This window comes from Lacerta agilis, chromosome 3 (assembly GCF_009819535.1).
Source record: "Lacerta agilis isolate rLacAgi1 chromosome 3, rLacAgi1.pri, whole genome shotgun sequence".
Lineage (NCBI taxonomy): Eukaryota > Metazoa > Chordata > Lepidosauria > Squamata > Lacertidae > Lacerta > Lacerta agilis.
Window position 1 is genome coordinate 12,342,074 of NC_046314.1, and position 15,969 is coordinate 12,358,042.

Consider the following 15,969-nt stretch of genomic DNA (forward strand, 5'->3'; position numbering starts at 1 on the left):
GGGATTTCAGTGCACAATTAAATATCAAGCTTTTGGTGAGAAGGGAGGGGGTGAAGGAGAAACAGCAATGCTCATGAGGGGCAAATAATCTGTATTTCTGATTTACTCCTGTGTCCCACGCAAGCTCAGTGCTTGAAAGGCACTCTTTTAAATTTTGCACGGTGTTTGATCTCTCTCCTGGAGGGCCCCATGAATCCAGCCACAAAAGTTTTTTTTAGTGGGGAAAGATACATTTCAGTCTCAACTCATAACGAAGCTTAGTTTCATTATGATTCTGCTATGCCAGGGGTCTGCAACCTTTAAGACACAAAGAGCCACTTGGACCCATTTCCAAAGGGAAAAAACAACAACTGGGAGCCGCAAAACCATTGCGACATTTAAAACAAATATAATGCTGCATATATTGTTTGTTACCTTAATGCAATAATAATAAATAACGTATAGGAGCCAATGCAAAGTATAATTAGTAAAAACAACAAGAATAAGTTATTACTTTTTTGCATTGACTCAGGGGCGTACCCTGGATCAAAACGAGGGGGGGCAAGTCATGGTTGTTCAGGTTGTGAAATTTCAGCATGGAAAGGCGAATGAAACCAAAATTTTAGGGAAATTATATATAATTATAGCAGTGCTTTATTACAGTAGTTATTACAATTATTTGCTTGGTTTTTTAATTTTTTTATTCTAGTTACATGTCTTATACCAGGGGTGGCCAACTCCCAAGAAACTGTGATCTACTTTCAGCAGTGATCTACCCCCGTTTTTTGGGGTTCAGCTCAAAGTTGTTTTTTGGGGGGTGTGGTGGGTGGGAGAGAGGGCTTCCCCCTCTAAGATAGGTTGGCAAGCGAACTAATAAAGAAAAAAAAGGGGGGAATGGAAAAGTGGGGTGGAAAAATATAAATTGGGGGTGGGGTGGGGTGGGGAGAATATCTATTAAAATATGTAGTAGTTTAAAAAATAAAAATAAAGGGGGGAAATCTTTTTCTTCTTTTTCCTTTTTTTGAAAACAAAAACAAAAGGGGAAGAGAAAAGAAAAAGGGGGGATAGAGGGAGAAAACGGTAATAATAAAAATTCAAATAGAGTGGCTGCAGCAGCTGTGGGGGTGTTTGTTTGTTTTTCGTTTGTTTGTTTGTTTGTTTGTTTGTTTGTTTTAAAAATGGGATTTCTCCCCTTGGATTAAAAAAGGAGGGGAGGAAGAAAAAGAGAGGGGGGTGGGAGAGCAAGGCAAAAAGCAAAAAAGCAAAAAACAGGTTTGGGGGGGGAATCACGCCAGGCACTGCAGCGCGCCGACCTCGGGGCTCTGGGCCCCCAAGCCACCCTTGGGGCCGTCTTGAGCATGTACACCGCCCGCAGCGAGCGCTGGCGAAGCACCGGTTGGCGGAGGTTTCAGAAGCAGCCCGGACGTTTTCGCCGCCGCCGCCCCAAAGCAGCTCTACTTCATCCTGTCGGCGACCATCACCACCCTCCCATCACGGCGACGCCTGGCCCGCCTGCTCCGCCCTCCGTGCGGCCGCTTTGAAAAGGATTCCGCCCGACAGGGGCCGCTCAGAACAGGGGCCGCTCCAATCGCCGCCGCCACCTCCCGCCGCCTTTATTATCCCGACTTTTCTCTCTCTCTCTCTCGATAACTCGCAAAGCCCAGCTCCTTCTTCTCCCTGCCCTAACGCCACCCTCATTGGCATGTTCCCCTCAAACAGGAACAGGCATCCCGGCGGCTCATTGGCCGGACGAAGCATCGCTCTCCCGTGCCCGCCTCCCGCCTTCATCCTCAGTGGCTACCTTGGCAGTAAGGCCCCGGCTCCGAGCCTATGCGCCAAGGTGGGCGATCTGTCCTGCCAATCGGCACGCCGAGGTGGTAAAAGCTCAGCCCTCCCCACACGCTTATTGGTGTGAAGAAGTCGCTTCCTCTCTCTGGGAGTGGTCAAGGTGGACATCAATCTTGGGTCTGTCCTCGGGAACCCCGAGAGGGCTGAGAAAGACTGCCCAGCTGTTCAACGTTGATGCGGATTATTCATGGTTTTTTTGGCCCTTTTTTTTTGCCGATAACCATTTAATTATTATTGAAAGGGCATTGAAAGGGGGCGTGCCGGAGCCGCGGGAGACCTGTCAGAGAGCCGCATGCGGCTCCGGAGCCGCAGGTTGCTGACCCCCGTGCTATGCAGAAGTAAGCATGCAATGGTGTGATTGATGCTTACTTGTCTTAATAATCCAGGAGTAATACATTGCGTATGTCATTAGATATGGATTAAATAGAATGTGGCATTTGGGCAGATAAGAGCAAGAAAGCCTTCTCAGAGTTTAGCATAAGCTTTTAAAATGAGCAAAATAGATACGATTTGAGAAATTTGGATTCGTTCCATCCTTGTGCTGCTGTTCTTTAGACTAAGAATTATATATATATATATATATACACACATACATACACACACACACACACACACACACACAATAACTTTTAAGGTTTTAACAGCTACTGTACATTGTAAAGCTGCCGACAGGAATGTAAAAACAAAACAACAACAAGGCGGTTTTGTTTCCATTCCCTTTGCTAAGGAGGAGGGGTCACAACCAGACAGATTGGCATAATTAAAGCCCCTATGCAAAGTTGGCTTGCTTGCTGGGGGCATAGAAAACAACACAGAGAAGGAGAGAGAAATCTTACATAAAAATAGAAGCCCACGACGTCGACGGGCCATATATGGAGTACTGGAGACTTCAGAGGGATACCCTTTTCGGACCACCCCTTTGGCGAAAACAAATCATTACCGCATTATTGCTCTCCCTCCCCGCCCCCAACCAAAGCTTCAGCTAACAAATGCCCTGCAAAGCTGAACAAGATATCTTCAGGCTACGGTATGCACTAGGAAAGGTCACGCCCCGTCGTGTCTCCTTTAAATAATTTTAAAACAGATTTATCGCTTTTAATAACCCGTGGAGCAAAATGCAAAGGATTGCGGTACAGTGCAGCAACAGCAGCTTCTGATGAGTCAAGCTCCCACAGACGCCAGCCTGCCTCTCCAGTTCCCTTCGCCCCCACCCGCGCGAGCCCTCCTTTCCCTCTCCTCCTCCCCTCAATAGATGTCTATTAAAAGCTGCTGACGTTGGAAACGACGGCCATCTTTGATGAGGGCACAGCTCCCATTCCATTGAAGAAGGAGACTCGGGGAGGTCAGCAGCGGCTGTGCTTACTTCCCGACTGCAGCAGTGCACCCCAGTCTCACAACCTTCGTCGGAGGCAACCGGACAGAACTCTTCTGCAGCCAAGGTAAGAGAAGCACCGGATAAAAGCCTCATAGGAAGCCTTTCCCCCCGCTTCCTCCGCTCGCAAAGGTGTGGAGGAAATATATTGCTGGGAGAGCTGTAATCTCACCAACCATGTTGTTGTTTTCTGACTGGGCAAAGAAGAGGAAAGGAGAAGAAATGAAACCCTATTTCACAAGGCCGATTTTATTATTCTTATTATTTTATGTTGCTGTGCGTTTTAAGAGTTTTCCTGCAGCCTTAACTCTTTGTGCGTGAGGGGGCGGGTTAGGGAGAGAATATTTAAACATATATCGTTTCCTTCTTTTAAGAGATGGTGGTTGTTTTCCTGTCTAGGAACAACCAACCTCTCTCTCCCGCGTTGTCGTGCATGGCTCTCGTTTGCGTATCTGCCGCTGGAGTGTCGAGGTGGGATACGATATCGGGCGGAGGTTGGGGTTTTCTTTTCGGTTGTTTTGCGGCCCCCCCCCCCCTCCACATTGGCCGACAGCCTTCAATGGCAGATAGAGGTTCAGCACCCTGGATAGCGGCTACGGCTGCGGACTGCGTCGCAGCGGCGGTAAAATCCATCAGGGCAGCTTGCGCAGCGAAAAGCTTCACTGCAGCAGTGGGATTCGATTCAGCACCTCGGACAGCTAACCTCCTGCATGGAGACCGTAGGGTCGTGGTCAGCACCTTGGACAGCGCCCGCCTAGTTGCAGAGACCCCACTTGCAAATAACTGCAAAATGAGAACGTGAAGTGAGGTCGGGGGGATTAGGAGGTAGGGCACTGAGACCAAACTTAAATATGTCAGATAGATTGTATGTGCGCGTGTAGAGGCACATTAAAATCTTTAAAAGGCGAGTCCGATCTAGTTCCAAGTTTCCAGCTTCTCCTTTGCGTCTCTTTGCCAACAATGCTTACCCCCCGCTCCCAGTGGTGCCTGTTTACACGCCATCACCCGAGATCAAGCTGTTTCTCCATCTCAGAATATCCGCATTCATCGCCACTTAGGAAAGGCAAAAAGCCTTTCCTAACCTCAGTATTGCAGTCCAAAGCTGCGAAACCTCGGCTTTTCGTCCACCCCACCCCCAAAAAACAACCCGTGGATCCTCGTTTTCCTGACGGGAAAGCCTGTGTTTAAGCGGATAAATTCTAAAAGGTGACCGGGGAGGGGAAGGCGGTGGGGGAAGGGGCGTAAGATAGCTTTTGGTGCCTTCACTTCCTAATATTAAAGTTCGTATTATTTGCTTGTCACTTTGTATGCTCTGTTTTCAATAAGTTTTTTAAAAAAAAAAATCGGGTATTTTTTATTTCTCTCCACCCACCCCGCCCACTTCATAACTTTAATGACGACGTTTGCAATGGCCAAATTGCTAAACTTCCATTGGGTTTGAAAACAAACCACTCGTGAGCCCGGCGCCCTGTAATTTTCCCATAGACTGGGTTGGGCACCTTCATTCATCTTTTCCTTGCTAGTACACGTCGGAGGGCCATTCCTACGAGGCTATGGGAAGCAATGGGGCCAGAGCCTCTGGGATGCATTATGGAGATCGGTGCTGGATGTGGGGGTTTTTTAAATAAAAAACAAGAACAACTGGCCAACCCACTCCCAAGCCCTCGACCGGAGGGGAGGGGAACCGAGCGAAGAGGACTCTGGTCTCGTGTGCACCGCAGAGCTTCCCTTAACTGTGCGTGCATCTTATGTAACCGATTTGCTGGAATGTCTAAAGCAACATTCCTGGCCCACATAGCACATGAGGGGTTCAGAACCGTTGACGCTTCTTCCTGCCATGGGGGGGGGGGGTTGCATTGAGAGGCGAGAAGAGGACAGCGGACCGGTGGACCCCAAGCAAGGAAGCTTCAAGGGAGATTGTTTACTTAATGGGGCGGGGGACCAGGGTATTCACAAATACAGCTTTGCGCTTCCTCGGAGCTCCGGGCCAAAGAGCTCTTCACATGTTTGCGTCAGAGGAAAGCTCTTACGTGCGAAAGCACCAGTAAAAACGATTCCTGGTGGTTCTCTTCTTCATCGCAGGCGAAGGGGTGAAGAAGAAAAAAGCGAGCGGGAGGGGAGGAAGCCTGCAGTGTTACAGGGGGCGGGGGCGGGGAAAAAAATCATTGCGTCTGAGACTGATAGGAAAACCAGGGGACTGTGAGACGTTGTTTCCATCTTAGCAGCGTCTCTGGATAAGTGATGCGGGGCGAGATCTCAGGTGGTGCCCATTCATAGCTGCAGGGTGGAAAGAGAGAGAGAGAGACGCGTCAGCTCAGCACAGCTGACAGATTAAGAGGGTTGATTGAGAAAACTCCCGGAGATCAGGCAGCAAGCACCAGATCTGATGCGCCCAGCCCGGCGTTTGCTTCCCACTGTCACGTTTCCTGGCCTCTGCGTCCATCTGCTGCATTAACTGCTGGCGTGGAGGAAGCACGTTTAATCAAGGGGTGTCTACATCGAAAAGAGGCTAGTTAGCTGGGGGTGGTGAGGTGCGGTGACTTCTTCCTGTCTCCCACCCCCACCCCACCCCCACCATTCGGTTGTCTAAAAAGCTTTCGGGTCCAAATCGCAGGGGCTCTACTGAGCACAGCTTGTTTTCCGCTCGGGTCCTGGTCTTGGTGATAAGAATCAGGTGGAGTTATTATTAATCTAGCTGGCAACGGCTGCCCAAGGCCAGCTCTCCCAGCAGATCTCCACGCAGCAAAACAGAAGCGAGCGAGACTTAGCACGTGACTATCTAAACACGACTGATATACCTTTCCCTTAATCGATTTGTTAAACAAATTAACCCCTCCATGGGATTGTTGTTGTCGGTTTTGTTTGTTTGTTTGTTTTAAGGTGTAGGCTTGTCAGGTCCAGCTGGGCAAAGCAGGGAGGGGGAAAGGGTTGGTGGTTTGAAGGGTGCTGTAGCAGAAGACAAGGCGAGCAAAGGGTGTCTTCCTCGGGCTCACGACGTTAAGCAGCAAGCAGCAATGTCCTTCGGGTGCCTCGTGACTCAGAGAATGGGAACCCAGAATAATCTCGAGGAACCGCGAGCAGCCAAGACCGAGGAATCGTGCCTCGCAGTAGGAAGAAGAAACGAGGTGGGGGTGGAGAATGCATGCAGCTGGTAGATCAGAGGAGGGGAGATTGGGAGGGATGTGGGGTAGGATGTAACCCCAGAACCTGATTTCGATGCCAAGCCCATCATGATCTTGCTGCTTCTGAAGCACAGATTCTGCTTGAGATCTTCCCATAGGCACCTGAAGAAGAAGAAGAAGAAGAAGAGTTTGGATTTGATATCCCGCTTTATCACTACCCGAAGGAGTCTCAAAGCGGCTCACATTCTCCTTTCCCTTCCTCCCCCACAACAAACACTCTGTGAGGTGAGTGGGGATGAGAGACTTCAAAGAAGTGTGGCTAGCCCAAGGTCACCCAGCAGCTGCATGTGGAGGAGCGGAGACGCGAACCCGGTTCCCCAGATTACGAGTCTACCACTCTTAACCACTACACCACACTGGCTCTCCTGCATGGTCCCCCATAAGAACATGATGACAGGTCTTTGGCTTGATGCAGCAGGAATCTTCTTATATTCCTATGGAGCAATAACAGCGTTTCTAAGCATGGGCAGAATGCCTTTCTTGCAACAGCCATGTCCGGGAAGGTTCTCCATGTATGACTTCCAGGTGCCTGGATATCAAACACATGACAAGATGGACCCTAAAAGAACTGACAGCGTCACCTTGCAGTGGCTGGCATGTGGAACAGGGACAGAAGGTGCACCAACCAACCAACCAACCAACCAGCAATGCAGACCTGGAAGCAAACAAGCCAACACAAGCAGAAGCGGAGGCAATCTCTTAAGGAACAACCTGAACAAAATCTTTCCATTAGGACCTGCCAATGCATCATTCCACAATGGCTTGTTTGTTTGCCAAATTTTGCAGGCAGCGGGAATTGGATGGAGCTGATGGCTGCTGCTTTTGCAAAGAGTGCAACTCAGCCAGGAGGATATTTCCAGATTGCAACAACTGAGGCGACTTCGGGCTCTTGGTTCCAAAGAGCTGTCAGAGAGGGTATCCCAAAGAATGAGTAATGCATGCCCTAGTGTGTCAAGATTATTACTATTGTTTTTGTTTATTAAATTTGTATAATAAATTTGTAGCGCATGGGACCTCCTCGGTAGTGGTGCCCACCCTGTGAAATGCCCTCCCATCAGAAGTCAATGAAATAAACAACTATAGTATCTGACTTTTAGAAGACATCTAAATCTGGTATTTTTTAAGGTCTGGTGTTTTCCATTTTTTATATGCTGTAAGCCACCCAGAGTGGCTGGGAAAAGCCAGCTAGATGGGTGAGGTATAAATAAATAAATAAATAAATAAATAAATAAATAAATAAATAATTCGCCCTTCAAAACTACCTTCTCCTGAGTCAGAACATTGATTTGTTTAGTCCAGGCTAGTTGTCAGCCAACTCAGGCACAGGTCTTTCCCATTCCTACCACCCAGGCTTCTCACCCACTCAAGGATTTATGGCAAGGATTTAATGTTTAGTTTTATATCTTGGGGGACCCAGGTGGCGCTGTGGGTTAAACCACAGAGTCTAGGGCTTGCTGATCAGAAGGTCGGCGGTTCGAATCCCTGCCACGGGGTGAGCTCCCGTTGCTCGGTCCCAGCTCCTGCCCACCTAGCAGTTCGAAAGCATGTCAAAGTGCAAGTAGATAAATAGGGACCGCTCCGGTGGGAAGGTAAACGGCGTTTCCGTGCGCTGCTCTGGTTTGCCAGAAGCGGCTTTGTCATGCTGGCCACATGACCCGGAAGCTGTCTGCAGACAAACGGCGGCTCCCTTGGCCTATAGAGCGAGATGAGCGCCGCAACCCCAGAGTCGGACACGACTGGACCTGATGGTCAGGGGTCCCTTTACCTTTACCTTTTATATCTTGGAGCAGCTAACTTTTTTGCACAGAGCGTTGCACCGAGGGTTATATGCCAGCGATGAACTGAAGTGGGTGTGGTCAATGCACACTCACATGCATGCACCCCCCCAAAAAAAACGCACACACAAACACGCATATGGACCACACTCCCACAGCAGAGTGTTTTTCATGCCTTTTGCTGGAAAAAAAAAAGATTCGAATGTCTTTTTAATTTGCAATGACGCCTCTTCCCTGTCTGATGCAGCACCGTTGCAAGAAAGTCTTAGGGCTTGGCGAACGGGATGCAGTGTTGTTTTGGATTCCCTGTTTTCTTTGAGCAATTGTATGTCTTTAAATATTATTCACGGATGGGGAGAGTGATGTTATGCTTAGGTTCTGCTTGCTATGGGCATCTGGTTAGCCACTGTGAAAACAAAGTGCTGGAACAGATGGGCCTCTGGCCTGATCTTATGTTTACATTTCCTGCTCCCTTTATGTTTTGATATAAGCACAATGCATGTTTGAATATAGTATATGGTTTTATATTGCATTTATGCCTTGCTCTCAGCTGCCCATCCACTTTATGCTGTTCCTCTGTGATATTCCTTTGCCACTGTAGGTGGATTGGGTTGGGAACTGAAAATAATACCAGGCAGGGAACCATTTGACTTTTGAACCATTTCCCCAATCTAGGAATAGCTACTTTTAGCTTCTCATAGACTGTTTTGATTATGTCCCACATGTGATATAGTGTTTTGCCTGTTGGTCATTTCAGTTCTCAGACCCACTAGCAAGGGGTGAACTGGCCACATCAGAAATCATAATAAATATACTCAAATCAAAAATAAAACAACTTGTGCTGCTTTGTGAGACTCTTGTCATGATAGTCAAGAGCAGGCATCCTCAAACTCAGCCCTCCAGATGCTTTTGGCCTACAACTCCCATGATCCCTAGCTAGCAGTACCAGTGGTCAGGGATGATGGAAATGGCAGTCTCAAAACATCTGGAGGGCTGAGTTTGAGGAAGCCTGGTCAATAGGGTGCCAACCAGAAGTTCTTATAATTTATTACTATTCAGTTTCTCTCCCACCTTTCCTCCAAGCAGCTGAAGGTGACATACGTGGTTCTCCCTGCCCTCCATTTTACCATCACAACAACCCTGTGAGGTAGGGTAGGCTGAGGGAAGGTGGATGGCTGAAGGCCATCCAGTGAGCTTCATGGCTGAGTTGGGATTGGGCTCCAGGGTCCATTATGCCATGCTGGCTCTCAACTCCTGTTAGCATGCCCAACAACACAGAAGGTGTCAGGTTGGCTACCCCTGGCTGTGTGGCTACCCCTGGTGGCGCTGTGGTCTAAATCACTGAGCCTCTTGAGCTTGCTGATCAGAAGGTCAGTGGTTTGAATCCCCGCAATGGGGTGAGCTCCCGTTGCTCTGTCCCAGCTCCTGCCAACCTAGCAGTTCGGAAGCACACCACTGCAAATAGAGAAATAGGTACCTCTGCAGCAGGAAGGTTAACAGCGTTTCCGTGCACTCTGGTTTCCATCACGGTGTTCCGTTGCGCCAGAAGTGGTTTAGTCATGCTGGCCACATGACCCAGAAAGCTGTCTGTGGACAACCACTAGCTCCCTCGGCCTGAAGCGCGATGAGCGCCGCAACCCCATAGTCGCCTTTGACTGGACTTAACCGTCCAGGGATCCTTTACCTTTTTACCTTTTCTGTGTGACAAAAAACAGAGGGAGGTGATTCAATCTTTGGGTTGGGGCAGGTTAAAGCGGCTTTCTGCAGGTGACACCATAAGGAAGGAGGATGGGTGGGGATGCTTTAATGGTGCAACAATTGATGCCTTAATGGTCAGCAAGTGGGAGCTGTAGTCCAACGACATTGGAGGGCACCATGTTGGCTATCCCTGGAGCAGCCAGCATACTGTATGCACTTAGGAAATAATGTAAGCACGTACTAAATTGCATGACAATGTTTTCCATTTCACAACAGGGAAGCGGGAGCTTAGCAATAGAGACAAAACACACCCGCAGCAGCTCCATGTGATGTATCTGTAGTTGTGCTGAATGGTTGAATGCCCCTGCTGCATAAAGCAAAGTTAGCATGTGCCTAGCTAGATCATTCTCTCTGACATGCCATTACCACCATCCCATTCCTCTTCTGCCCCATCTGAATTGGCCATACAGTCTGGCCGCCATCTTATAGCATGGGGCTGCTGATTGTGGAGCTTAGTTGCCCAGACACATTCTTAGCCGCATTGTTGAACCCGAGCCTTAGGGCTCCGCTGACATCCTTTGACAGAGTCTTGAAATATCATTACTGACATAAATTGATGGAGCTGAAGTGAATTCATTCTGCTGTAATTAATTTCTTCTGGTGTTGATGCTGGACAATGGCCTGAGCAATCTTCCTTGCCAACTGAATTTAGCTTATATTGATGAACATCTCTGCTGAACAGAGCTAATCTGTTTGCATTCTAATTTACTGGACTGGGAGGGCAGTATTTGTATATCTGCATTTCACCTATGTAGCCGGCTAGATCTTTAGGAAGCAGCATGGAAATATTATGGCTCATGTGGGGAAGCCCCTGTCATGCAGAAGAGCTTGCTTTTCCGGCTTTGACCCTATACCTATTTATTTGGGAGTTAGTTCCCTTGAACTCAATGGGACTTGCTTCTCTGTAAGCATGTATATAGGGCTGTGCTGGCAGGGTCTTCCACATTGGGGGCTATCATCCACCCAATTATTTCCTGCTGTAGGGGTGAGTGTTACAACAATGCTTGCTTCTCTGTCATAAATGCAGTAGGAATGTGCAAAGTGGAGCATGTTATATAATTCCAGGACATGCAATTCCAAGATACGGTGTTGATTCTCCCATCTCAGCCAGTTGGGAATGACACATACAACCAATTTTCTACAGCTTACTTCCACTGCAAATTTTGGGAAACCTTCTGCAATTTAAACATTAAGAGGCTACCCATGCACACACATGGGTGAAATATATTGTTATTCTGCACCCCCTTTATCATAGATTTATAGTGTTCCTTCTTTGGCAGTGGTAGATACGGTATCTCATCTTTCCCAGTTGCAGAAGCTGAATTTCTAATGCAAGGGGAAAGAAAGACCAGAAGCAATTTGTCCTGAATGTTTCACTGTTACTTTGGATGATGAATGCTCATCTGCCATTGGCCAAATTGAATTCATGCTGGCTGCAGCTACCAAATGCATTTAGCTTTTCAGCTGGAACTATCCCAAGCCATGTGTGTTTTGTGTTCTAAAAAGCCCCCATTAAAAACTGAGATCTGAGCATCGAAATCATTTACAACCACATTAACGACACCTAATGGGAATATGTTGATTTACACCCATCAGGTATTTTCCCCAGTTATATGTGTGCCGCTACATTCATACAGACTGGTGATTTAATCTCAGGATTGCAAATCTGATTCCCCCCCCCTTCTTTTATGCATTCATTGTTTTACAGATTTTGAAGTACAGTATTAGAGATTAAACTGTTGTGTGAATAGGTAAAATAGCTTCTCCTACCCCACCCAAAGGCATTTCTTTCAAGCTGTGAAAGTGATGGTGTAGTTGAGGGGTTTGCTAAAGAAAGAATATGTAGCCCTGTGCTAAAGGGGGAGAGGGTTAGTCTTTGGAACTGGGTTTGTTGCACTGCTGGAAGTAATCATTTTTGGTCAAACCTTATGCCAAGAGTCTGGTAATTCTGGGTCAGAATCTCCCCTTTTCTAGCAAGCAAAAATAATTTTCAGTTGACGGGTTCACGTATAAGAATCCAGTGCTGATGCTGACAATTTGAAAATATGAAACTGCTTCGAACATATGAAAATTGAGCCCCAGACACTGGCTCATCGGGCTCAAGAGAAGAGGTCCTTTCAAGTCCTTCTGCTACCTAAGAACCTCTTAAGTACAGATAGTGCTGGGACCTTGTGGGCTACGAAGAAATGCATCTATCAATCTCAAGCATAAATAAATAAAACTAATGGATGAAAGCAAGTTTCTTACTTTGAAAAGAGCAGCATATTTTGCTTTCAATCATTGCCTTATCGTGTCTGCAGGTAAGCCAGCCCTCCCCAACCTGGAGGTTTTGGACTTCAACTGGTAGGGGTGATGGGGGTTGTGATCCAAAACATCTGGAATGGGGGAGGCGGGTGTTAATCTATTGCTGGATTTCAGATTTTATTAATTTTGTATACCACGCTTCATCCACAGATCCCAGGGCATTATACAAAAAATTATATGACTTTGTCTTGAAGAACAGCATTTTTTAAATGCACACACACACACACACACACACACACACACACACACACTTATTCTATCATTGTTCTTCACTGTGCCTAGGATATGACTCAGCAATAAGAATATTTACACGGTGGAGGGAAGGAACTACCATTGAAAGTACACTTCTAACTAGTGCGGGAGGGACCGTTTGTATACATGTTCAAGTAATTATATTTTGCACATCATTTTAATTTTTCAAATTTTTAATGCCCACTATTTACTACTAGAGAAACTGGATACCTTTAGAATGATTGTAGCTGAACATAACTGCTGATAATAACTGGCAACTTCTGTCTTTAACTAAAAGATGCTTCTTTACATGTGATTTCTGACATTACTGCCTTGCATTTGGTTTCTCCTTTGAAGCCTATTGTCCAATTTAGAAATGCCCCATTAGAGGCACAAGCGAAAGGAAAACTTCTCATGAATCCCATCAACAAGATCAATAACTATTAGCTGGGCTTGTTTGTAGTAAGCAGGCTTCAACACATGCATACCCCACCTTAAAAAAAGAAGAAGTCCCCATGCCATATGAAGACCAATAGGAAGTCAGTGGCACAGAATATTTTTCAATCCATATCCAGAGCTATATTCCCTCCAGTACAACATTCTGGAGGCCTAATAATAATAGTAGTAGTAATAATAATAATAATAATTATTATTATTATTTATTTATACCCCACCCATCCTGAGTGTGTTTCCCTAGCCGATCTGGGCGGCTCCCAACAGAATATTAAAAACATGATAAAAACATCAAACATTAATGCCAATGGTGAGCAGGAACAGAGTCAAAAGTGGGAAGGGCAAAGGATGTGCTTCTTTCTTTTGTACAGTAGGACTATATGTTGGTGTGATGTGAACAATGAGTTAAATTGCACAGGCTTGAGCTTGAGCTGTAGCACATTCCCCATGTCTGGATGTTCTGAGATAAGGGTGCCAGGTGCACTGGGTTACCATAGCAACACCAGCAAGGTTGAATGTATGACTTGTCGGGTCATTCAGCCTCCCATTGGTTCAGGAAGTAAGCCTACATGTAGAGGCAGGCATAGTAGACTCTAGGGCATTGCTTTCATTATGTCTTGTCCTGTTTCCCATCTGTGTCCTGTCCTGCTTGCTGTCAGGGGCTGACTCTGCGGGAGTCAAAAGAAGAGGCTGTGGGTTTTACACAGCAGCGTTTGCTAGCATGGCGATTGTGTTAGGGGATCTCTCTGCACGTATGTATCTTTACTTCAAAGGCCAGAAGAAAATGTATACAGTATATAGTAGACAGTAGTGTTTTGCTGCATCTTTTTATACTCTGAACTGTGCAAGAGAGGAGTCGTCCCCCCCCCCATCCCCGTAATCGGGGACTCTGAGAGAAGCTGTGCGCTGGTGACAGGGAATCTCTGGAAGACTCTGCTGGGGCTCTGCATACTCTGTTGATGTTGAGATGTCGTGATGTCAGGGACTGGGCAGAGGAGGACTGGTGGAGACCGCCTCCCCAGCCTTTTAATACCAAGAAAAAAGAAGAACAGTGGGTTGAGGATTTGGAGGGGGGAGCAGTGGGATCGCCAGCAGTGCCAACTTCTGACTCTGCCCTTCCAAGGGCTTGACAATCCGCCTACCTGTAGTTGTCACATTATCACGCTGTGACATGGTGCATGGAGCCCCTTTGAAACAATATGGGGTGGTTATGTAATCATCTGAAGTGCCTTGTAGAGTCTGCCCAACATGTATTTAACTCCACAAATAAACTGCGTCACTAGCTAGAAAGCATTTCCTCTCTCATCATACAGGGCACAATATATTTAAGATACTTAGGGTCATTTTCTAGTGTTGTTAAATTGTATCCAGTGTATATTTTCGGAAAACAGGCAAATGGCTCCGAGAGAGATGGATTTTGGATGCGGTAGCAGTTAGTGTTTGTGAAAGCCTGATTGTCCGGTACCCTTTAGAAAGGAGAGCATAATGAAACGGAATGGAAAAACCTCCAGGGTTCTGAGTAGTCACTGAGCACTGATACATAGATGTCATCTTTCATGTTGTGCCGTAGGGAAAGCTTAACATTTTTTTAAAAAGGACTTCTACACTGTGCAGGGATTTCTAAGCCATCAATATTCTCTCCTCCCCTCTGGTGGCAGAAGCCTATTAGGCTATTGTGTCCATCTATTCTGTATCTCAAATTTCACAGTTTTGGTCCCTGCCCTGAGAACACATTCTGACCTTGAGAATGTCCCATTCACTTATTAAGAAGAAAAAAAGTACACCCCTATATTTATGGCCACGGAATAAGTGACAATCCAGTGCAACCTACTGTTGTCAAGGAGAAAACGGCACCCGGGGATATTATCATTTGTCGTTACTGAATCTATCATGTTTGTGTACCACCGTTCCCTCAGTAAGATAAAGGTGGTGTCTAGAGATGGGGAATAAATGTGACTCTGTTCAGATTCATGAAGCTGAATATATCTAATCTGCCCTTTCCAAAACAATATGAGCATCGAAACACAGCCATCCTTCAAGATTCACACTTATCTGAATTTTGTGATGCAGTTCTCCAACTAATAATAATAATAATAATAATATTTGTACCACGCCCATCTGGCTAGGTCCCCCAAGCCACTCTGGGTGGCTTCCAACAAATATTAAAATACATGAAAATGTCACAGATTAAAACTGTTTACAAAAATAAAAGCAGTGTTTACAAAAATGCATATATTAGGGGACATGTGTGCAAAAAAGAAATATATTTGTGAAAATAATATACAAAGATGCATTGCTTGCAAAAAAAAAAAAAAAGGGCGCATATCAGTCAAAACCACAGGGGGGGGGAACCTATTTCTTAGGAGAAATTCACACTAAAATATTGAAGAATTTCCATGAGGATTTTTTAAAAAAATGCAAATTGCTGCAGAAACATGAAGAACAGAAATCAAGATTAGAAAGTGAGAACCTTAGAGAACTGAAATTAACAGACCTTTCTATCTCTAGTGGTGAACATAACCTCCCTCCCATTGGGTATAGGTTAGACTGATATATTGGGAATGGTCCAAGCTGAGATAGTGAGCTTCATGACTGAGAGTGCATTTGATTTAAATATCCTAATTCAAAATCCAGTGATCCAGTCCCTATAATACACTGGGTACATGAAGGGTGGAGCTAAGCAGTTTTTACTGTGCAGCAGAACAGATTAGTAACACTCATCTCTCTCTCTCTCTCTCTCTCTCTGTGTGTGTGTGTGTGTGTAAATACTTAGCCATTGCTAGATACTCAGAGCAGACACAATGTATTTTGATGCCCTGAGTCAGAAAAGCAAATGCTGCCCCCATCCCAAAGTCAAGACGCATAATACTAAAGGCAGGCAAGTTATTTTGACATCTGAGGCAGAACTTTCAACAAGCACCTCTCCTACTCCCTAGCAGTAAAAACACAATAAAAACAAATTACATAACTAACATTTTGCTGCCCTTTCCTGACACCCAAACTCTGCTGCCTGGGGTGGTTATTTTACTCTGCCTAATGGCAGGGCCAGCCTGAGTGCATTGCAGAA

General features: G+C 46.1%; 1 protein-coding gene across 2 annotated transcripts in view; it reads left to right on the forward strand.

Annotated features, from left to right (window-relative positions):
- Positions 1 to 3,113: 3,113 nt before the first annotated feature.
- The window catches only part of SNAP25 (synaptosome associated protein 25), a 74,017-nt gene continuing 61,161 nt past the window's right edge, over positions 3,114 to 15,969 (forward strand). The window contains exon 1 of one of the 2 annotated variants that reach the window (XM_033142859.1): positions 3,114 to 3,266. The gene's annotated coding sequence lies outside the window, so the exon portion shown is untranslated. The remainder of the gene's footprint in view (positions 3,267 to 15,969) is intronic. The other variant, XM_033142858.1, reaches the window with a different exon arrangement.